The sequence below is a fragment of the Drosophila elegans genome, unplaced genomic scaffold (genome assembly GCF_018152505.1).
Source record: "Drosophila elegans isolate 14027-0461.03 unplaced genomic scaffold, ASM1815250v1 contig_299, whole genome shotgun sequence".
NCBI lineage: Eukaryota > Metazoa > Arthropoda > Insecta > Diptera > Drosophilidae > Drosophila > Drosophila elegans.
The window spans coordinates 282,313-289,725 of record NW_024545676.1 but is presented as its reverse complement, the minus strand read 5'-3'; the positions used below and the strand labels follow the sequence as shown (position 1 = coordinate 289,725).

Here is a 7,413-nt window from a genome sequence, read left to right as displayed (position 1 = left end):
TTAAGCAATTGCTGAAAGAAGGCATCATTAGGCCATCAAGATCCCCATATAACAGCCCTGTATGGGTTGTAGACAAAAAAGGAACTGATGACAGTGGCAACAGGAATAAGCGGCTGGTAATTGATTTTCGCAAATTTTATGAGCGAACCATTGCTGATCGCTACCCAATGCCAAGTATCCCCATGATTCTTGCAAATCTGGGAAAGGCCAAGTTTTTCACCACCCTAGACTTAAGGTCAGGGTACCATCAAATTTACCTTGCGGAACAGGACCGTGAGAAGACATCCTTTTCAGTTAACGGCGGGAAGTATGAGTATTGTCGTCTACCCTTCGGCTTAAAGAATGCGGGAAGCATCTTTCAGAGAGCAATAGATGACGTTTTAAGGGACCAGATAGAAAAATCTGCTACGTCTATGTGGATGACGTTATCATTTTCTCTGAGAATGAGCTCGATCACGTTAAGCACATAGACACGGTATTAAAATGCCTGTGTGACGCTAACATGCGAGTATCACGCGAGAAGACAAAATTTTTTAAAGAAAGCGTCGTATATTTGGGCTTTATAGTAACTAGGGCAGGCACAAAGTCAGCCCCAGAAAAGGTTAGGTGCATACAAGAGTTCCCCGAACCAAAAAATCTCTTTAGCCTTAGATCTTTTCTTGGCCTCGCTAGCTATTATAGAAGATTAGTCAAAGATTTCGCATCAATCGCAAGACCATTGACAGACTTGCTTAAAGGCGAAAACGGTACGGTTAGCAAGCAAGTCTCGAAAAACGTCAAAATTGAATTTAATGAAATACACCGTGACGCATTCGAGCGCTTGAGAAACATTTTAGCGTCGGAGGATGTAATTCTTATGTACCCCGATTTTAGACGGCCTTTTGACCTTACCACTGACGCTTCTGCAAATGGTATTGGTGCTGTTTTATCCCAAGGAGGTAGGCCGATCACTATGATTTCCCGAACTCTTAAACAAAGCGAGTCACACTACGCTACTAATGAAAGAGAACTTTTGGCAATCGTGTGGGCGTTGGGGAAATTGCAGAATTTTTTGTACGGCACCAAGGATATAAACATTTTCACCGACCATCAACCGCTTACCTTTGCGGTCTCAGATAGAAACACGAACGCAAAAATTAAGCGATGGAAAGCTTTTATTGATGAGCATAATGCCAAAGTTTTCTATAAGCCAGGAAAGGAAAATTTCGTAGCTGATGCCTTCTCTCGGCAAAACCTGAATGCCTTATAAAATGAGGTTCAATCTGATGCCGCTACTGTACATAGCGAAGTGTCTCAGACCTATACCATCGAGACTACAGATAAGCCGCTCAATTGCTTCAGAAACCAAATACTTCTGGAGAAAGCGCAGTTTCCTTTGAAGCGCACGTTTGTACTCTTTCGCGAAAAGGTGCGACATCACATATATTTCACTCACGATGATGAAGCACTTCAAGAGGCAAAAACGGTGGTTCAGCCAAACCTCGTAAACGCGATTCGTTGCAATCTGCACATTTTGGCTTATTTACAGCATGAGCTCGTAAAAACCTTTCCGGGAACAACATTTTGGTACTGTAAGACAATGGTGACCGATATAACTGACAGGCCCGAACAAAAAGAGATAGTTATAGCCGAACACAGTCGCGCTCATAGAGCGGCACAAGAAAATGTTAAGCAAATTCTTGGCGATTACTATTTCCCAAAAATGGCTAAGCTGGTCACAGAGGTAATAGTGAACTGTAATGTCTGCAATAGGGCCAAATCCGACAGACATCCTAAAAAACAGGAGCTAGGTGTAACCCCAATACCATCTTATGCTGGTGAGATTCTCCACATCGATGTCTTTTCTACTGATAAAAAGCTATTTTTGACATGCATCGATAAGTTTTCTAAATTTGCTATTACTCAGCCAATAGTATCTCGGTCAATAACGGATATTAAGATCCCTATTGTTCAGCTTGTAAACGTCTTTCCCAAAACCAAAGTAATCTACTGTGACAATGAACCAGCGTTTAACTCTGAAACTATTAGGTCGCTCTTAAAAAATCAGTTTGGTATCGACGTTGTTAACGCACCTCCACTGCATAGTTCGTCAAATGGGCAAGTGGAACGCCTCCACAGCACTTTACTAGAGATCGCAAGATACCTAAAGTTGGAAAAGAAGTTTGAAGATACAATTGAGAGTATTATGCAAGCGACTGTAGAATATAATAGGACTATTCATTCGGTTACTGGAATAAAGACTATAGACGCAATTTACGCTTCGAGTGAAGAGTTTAAAGAAAACATCAAGAACAGGTTAATAAACGCTCAGCAAGCTCAACTAGAAAGAAATAACCCTTCCCGACAAAACTGGATATTCGAGGTAGGGGAAAAGGTGTTCCTAAAAAACAACAAGAGATTAGGCAACAAGCTAACACCTTTATTTTCTGAAGAGAAAGTTCAGGCAGACCTGGGAACGTCTGTTCTTATAAAGGGGAGGCTGGTCCACAAGGACAATTTAAGATAATCGCATATCTATTGAAAGTTAGGACAAATTAGTAAACTTGAACACGGAAACACTGAATGGAGCTTGTGAAAGAATTTAAGGGAAAAGGAGGAATGGCATACTCGATGCAAATGACTCTTACGTGAAACGCTGTTGGCCAAGAATTGAATGCGGTTTCTAATCTTACTCTCACAGAATCAAATGCTTATTTTTAGCCAAAGCGATTTAAAGTTATAATTTACAGAACATTTCACAGTAATTTTTTAGTCTCTCCGTTAAAGGGTGCAAATCTGCTGGTGGCACATAAGAGCGCCGTGCTGCAAGAGACTGGCGAACCACTAATTGCATACTAAGCTATATCGCAAAACGTTTCCACTCGTCGACTGTATGCCGGAGTTTGACCGAATCCTGCATGTATCCAAATAATATCACATCGATTACAATGATGAAGAGAGAGCGGTCCTGATACAAGAAAAACTGGCAAGACACAAAACCAATGAAGGACCGAGAAGATGTGCGAACGATCTGCCTTTCAATATCTTTAAACGATCGGCAATAGCTATCAGCACCGAGATATTTATGTCTTTGTGAAGTGTCTCCATTAACAATATCATTGCACATGACTCGGCATTACGGCTACGCAGCAAGGATGCCCACGAATGAAATAAAAGGTCCTCCAAGGCGTCGAATATAAATACTGACGAAAGTTGACGAGTCATCTAAGAATCAGTTGTGGCTATTGCAGTGGCTCCTGGTCTTCAAAGGCTCAAACCTCCTTTACCCATGAATGAGGAGGCAACGAACTGCAACGGAGATCCAGATGGCCGATAATGGTTGGCATTGCCCGGGACGGACAAACTTAAGGGGGGAATAGTAAACAAGTTACCCTCGCGCTGAGCTAGCAGGTGAATTGCTGTGATATACTGTCGCTCGCTTCCAATGCGAGAGCAGCATTATCACGTATGCTAAGTCGGCTGGCCGACTAAACTTGGTAGCTTATGCTCATTTCTTTATCTCTCTCTCTCTCTCTCTCTCTCTCTCTCTTAGCATAATCTCCCTTCATAGCATAGTTTAAGTATACTTATTTTTGTAACCTAGTTTTAGTCGTACTTGGCACGTAAAGCAAGCAGAAGCTTGAAATAAACTTCTACACCAGCTATAGCTGATATTCTTATTTATTGTTGCTAAGCCATAAGGCTAGTAACTGGTACCCAGATACCCAACCTAATCTTCATTTCCTTGCTCCACAACTGGAGCGGCTTCGACAGTGGATACCCCGGCAACTCCCTTGCAGGAGCTGGCAAGTTGGTCCATACCCTGACTGGAGTCGGACAGCAGCCGTGACGAAAAGGTCCCCTGGCACCTTATATGTAGAAGCTTTACTTATATACGTTCAAGCCTATCCGATTAAACGATACACAATCAAATCCCAAAAAATATTAAATTCAGAAATGCAATATATGGTTTCCGTTCACTTACGTACATATCCGTTGACGCAGTTTCTTTGGGCCCATCGAAGATGCTGCAGCAACCTACATTATGTAAAGTTATCAGGAAAATTGGTTTTTACAGTGGGCTGAACATGTGTGTGATTTGCACGGTTGGGGTTTATAACATAATTATCTAGTATAAATGGATTCTAAATAAATGTCTATGATCAAAAACATAAAATACAAGAGTTATTAAAAGAATCTAAACTATATTTGCAAAAGAAAAGAAAAACTCGACTGTTCGTCACATTTTTAAATTAACAACATCTTCCAGCAATCCTTAGTCCGAAAACTGCTCGAAGAAAAGATCCTCCTTGGGCAATTTGCTTGGGTTTCCTGGGTTTCGTCAGTGATAATTTATACATGCCGCGCCTGGCGCGTGTTGGTGAGGTAATGAAGCTGCAGTCAGATGACTGCCTCAACGCCTTCCATAAGGTTGGGGTGATCCTAGATCATGGTGGCCGCGCGTGGCGTTCTGTGCGCAGCGGTGTCATCGCGATGTATAGTTGTATAGTTGTAGACGGTTTTTATTTTCGGCCACACATATGTGCCGATATTATGTTGATAATCGCTACGCAGTACGTGGCGCACTGCGGTCAGGAGTCGTATCCGTTCGGCGGGTTAGTTGTAGAAGTTTTCAAGTCAGATATATTTGCTGGCTCAGTCTCCTTTTGGGCGTCTTTGATGAGCACAAGATGTATATGATCAAGCCGCACGTGGCGTGCGGTGTTCCGGTGACGTAAACGATTGATGTGGACACAAAAATTTGCGGTGCCTCACCATGCCGATCCTCTTCAAGTTGTCTGCTGACCAGAAGTCGAGCACAACTGTAGCAAGCTCGGTACTCCCTGGCCGGCTTTTACTATCACGTTTCTTTTGACGATATTGGTATCCCTCAGCCCCAGTACCGTACAATACATCATCCAACGGTTTGTTCTAGATAGAGGTGGAGAACTATCGATGGCACTATCGACACTATCGATGGTTGGGCGCTATCGAGCCACTATCGATAGCAGCAGACACCTTCGATAGCGGCCCGTCCACTATCGATAGTGCCATCGATAGCGGGCGTCTCACATCGCTAAAATACTTTAACGCGCATTTCACACACAACTTCACACAAACAACTGAAAAATTGTTAAAATTGACGGGAATTATAAAAAAAACTATTAAAAATGGAACGCTTTTTAAAAAAAGGTATGTTTAATGTATTTTGCATAAGTATTTTGATGGATAATGTGTTGCATTTAAGGTACACGTCGGAGGTCCGCAACACCTACTGCGCCAAGTCCAAACAAACAGGACTGTGATTGCACCAGCACGGACTCTGAAAAAGATGTTCTCCCCGAAAGCCAAAAGAACTCTAAAAGGAGTAAAATATCAACTGTTTGGAAGTATTTTAAGAGGTCCGACGACAAAAAACTTGCCAAATGCCTTGACTGTGGCAAGGAAGGAGCTTTTAGCAAGGCAGGGCAAATTGTTTCCGAGAGACGCACCCGGCTCAAAGAGAAAAACATTAACATCCTGTTATTTTTGAATCAAAACTTTTGGTTAAAATAAACCATTTTTCTTAAAAACTTAAAAAAAAAAATTTTAATTTCGGACGATATTATCGGTGACTATCGATGGTACTATCGACACTATCGATGGTTTGAAAAAAACAATCGCTCACTATCGATGGCGCCGACTATCGATAGTTCTCCACCTCTAATTTCCGATTTACGGTTTAAATTTCATAAAAGTCGGACAACTATATCATATAGCTCCCATACGAACAATCGGAAAAATAAATGAAAAAAATTATAACTTTGCTGTTTTTTAATTTTTTGTTTAGTTCTTCGACATTAAGTAATGGTAAAATATTTCCGATTTGCGGTTTAAATTTCATCAAAGTCGGACGACTATATCATATAGCTCCCATAAGAACAATCGGAAAAATAAAAAAAAAATATTATAACTTTTCTGTTTTTTAATTTTTTGTTTAGTTCTTCGACATATAGTAATGGTTAAATAATTCAGAATTATGGTTTAAATTTTATCAAAATCGGACTTCTATATCATATAGCTCCCATAGAAATAATAAAAATATATAAAATAACTATCAAATAATTGAGCTGCAAATCATCATAGCTTCAATGTTTTCAATTATATATACGAAAGTAAATCATAATTTTAATGTTTTCAAAAATGTTTAATTCTTGCAATAGCTGCAAGGGTATATGAACTTCGGCTTGCCGAAGTTTGCTTTCTTTCTTGCTTTTTATATATTTTTTTTCCGGTTGCTCCTATGGGAGCTATATGATAAAGTCGTCCGATTTTGATGAAATTGAAACCGTAATTCTGAAATATCTAACCAATACTATATGTCGAAGAGATAAAAAAAAATTAAAAAACAGCAAAGATATATATTTTTTAAAATTTTTTTTCGGTTGCTCCTATGGGAGCTATATGATATAGTCGTCCGATTTTGATGAAATTTAAACCGTATTTCTGAAATATTTAACCATAACTATATGTCGGTGAACTAAAAAAAATTAAAAAACAGCAAAGTTATAATTTTTTTATTTATTTTTTTTTCGATTACTCCTATGGGAGCTATATGCTATAGTCGTCCGATATATATACTATTGTACCTGCAATAGGAAGACAACTTTTGGGAAAATTTCATGAAGATAGCTTTAAAACTGAGAGAATAGTTTGCGTAGAAACGGACGGACGGACAGACGGACGGGCAGACGGACATGGCTAGATCGACTCGCCTAGTGATGTTGATCAAGAATATATATACTTTATAGGGTCGGAGATGTCTCCTTCACTGCGTTGCAAACTTCTGACTGAAATTATAATACCCACAGTCCAAGCACATACCTACTTATAATTAAACATACCTTATACTACCCTACAATTGTACAAACACATAGCACATACACCCCATGCTACCCTACAACTATGAATCATTATCGGATGATAAGCATACAGTCATAGGACACAACAACTTCACATAAGTCCCCAGCATTCGAGTAAACACAAGTCCCCAGCAGTAGACTAAACAACTGTTATTGCCTAAACATTTTGCCCCATTTTTCACACGCTCGAAGTTCGGACTCGATAGCTCGAAAACAAAATTAGCAAATAACTTCCAGAGCAATCAAAGCATCAATAAAATCCATCACGAACCATAATAAAGCCCTCTCTCAGAATCTTCGAGATTCACCCAAAAGCTCGAGACCGAGGCTTGAGTGTCAGCCCATGCAGTTCATTAATTTATTTAAGTTCAGTTTGAGACCTACAACGAATTGGTCGGTATTCTTCATTATAAATAATCTTGTATTAATTCGGTTAAATAAAATAAAATACATTTTTTTAAACTAACGAATTATTCGAGTATTTAATTGGCGCAGCCGGTAGGATCAAAATTTAAAAAGAGTCCTCTTAGTA

At 39.7% G+C, this 7,413-nt stretch overlaps 1 long non-coding RNA gene across 1 annotated transcript; it reads left to right on the top strand.

The window, feature by feature from the left end:
- Positions 1 to 4,226: 4,226 nt before the first annotated feature.
- On the top strand, positions 4,227 to 5,566 carry LOC121467276. The gene is made up of 2 exons (XR_005977395.1): positions 4,227 to 5,172; positions 5,228 to 5,566. It is a non-coding gene; the product is annotated as an uncharacterized LOC121467276 (long non-coding RNA).
- The last annotated feature ends 1,847 nt before the right edge of the window (positions 5,567 to 7,413 follow it).